This window comes from Emydura macquarii, unplaced genomic scaffold, assembly GCF_026122565.2.
Source record: "Emydura macquarii macquarii isolate MOO-44397 ecotype Brisbane River unplaced genomic scaffold, CSIRO-AGI_Emac_v2 contig_1451, whole genome shotgun sequence".
Lineage (NCBI taxonomy): Eukaryota > Metazoa > Chordata > Testudines > Chelidae > Emydura > Emydura macquarii.
Genome location: NW_027131588.1, coordinates 4403049 through 4404770, shown reverse-complemented (window position 1 = coordinate 4404770; position 1722 = coordinate 4403049).

Sequence of the window (1722 nt, the reverse complement as noted above, 5' to 3'; positions counted from 1 at the left end):
TTCCCTAATCTCTTAGGGCAAAGTGGAGATGAGTGCTGACCCCCACTTTTACAGAAATGATTGCAGAGGAGGAGGGCAGGCACTTCACCCTAGGATCTCTCTCAGATTTGTTGAATGCAGTTGAGAAGACAGTGTCACTCTGTGAGCATATACTTTTATGTGCCCCACCTGAGTCAAAGTGGGAGCCTATGCAGTACATGTGGAATGCACCAAAAATTAATGGACAAGTTTTGAGTTCCACTGGGCATGTGCAAATATGGCTTCTCTCTGTCAAATCTGGATGGGAATTTCACAAGAACAAAAGGCACCTTTAAGATCTGAAGACTATTCCTCTGCCAAACTTCAAATCCTTGCTCCAAATCCCTAAGCCATTACAGCTGTCCAAAAATAGTTTGATATTAACATTGCCAAAATGATCAATTTTTCCCTATTCTCAAATGGCTTCCATGAGTGTTGTGAGAACAGGGAATGTAGGCTTCAGATCAATAAAATCATCACTCCTTTAAATATACAATCCCTCCCACTGAAACAAAACAGAATAAATAAAATACCCCAAAAGCCAGACATCAGAAATAGATTTCAGATACATGCTAGAAGCTGTCCTCTAACTGCAATATATTGCATTGACTGTATTACAAAACTGTGTAGTTTCTAAGAGATCCTCAACATTAACCAGCTTGTCTTAATAAATCAAACAAAAACACTAACTCAAAGTTAATAGAACAACAACAAAAAGTTCTAGCTGTGACACATTGAACCAACAAATGGAAAGGTCTGTTCCAATGCTGCTATGTCTTGTGACTTTACTGCAAGTCTCGCAATATTTGATAATTTACTTACAGGTCTAGCTCCTGAAGGCAGGTGGATTCCATCAGAATCCCAGCTTTCTTTTTTAACTACATTTCTAGCCCACCTGGTTGCAGAGATTAAGCATGAAAACATGAGGGCTTACTAAAGTCTCCACACACACACACAAAAAGTAAAATCAGTAGAATCTAAAATGTAACTTAACAATCATGAGGGTTTTTTTTTTTTAAATCTTGTGATGGGGGGGAAGTGACTCATGATTTATGAATGTTTTGGGTTGACCATACTGCTATTTTCATGTTTCCTTATTGTTCTTGACCTGGAAAATATTTTGCCTTTTTATAAAGTCGTACAATTTATGTATTCCAAGTCCAAGTTTTCTCAAATATTTTTTTTCTGGAGGGGCTCTTATTTTGAGATCCTAAACAATAAGATGCTGTGCTGATGTTTAATATGTTTTCAAAAGTGCTGACAATTTGTAGCTCCTACTTTTTTTAGTAGTAATCATCAGTGCTTCTGCATATCTGCTCGTTTATTTAAGTACTCCAATACAATTTAGATGCCTACCTTTGGGAGCCAAAGTGCTTGTCTACATGGCCCCACAGTTCAGAGTATGGGGGTGTGTGAATGGCAGCGCACGCTAGCGTGCTGCACTGTAACTCTCCTATGTGGATACGATGGATGCAAACTAAAAGGTACCAAGTTCACATTAATGTAGGCCTATTAAAAGAGGACTATGTTAACACAAATTACCTTTAACTTAGTCCTGTTTAAAGAGGACTATGGTAATGTGAACTTGCTATCTTTCAGTTTGCACCCACAGCATCAACACGGGAGTTAAAGCACAGCATGCTAGTGTGCATTACAGTTTGTACTCCTCTAGTCCAAACTGGGAGGCCATGTAGACATAGCCTA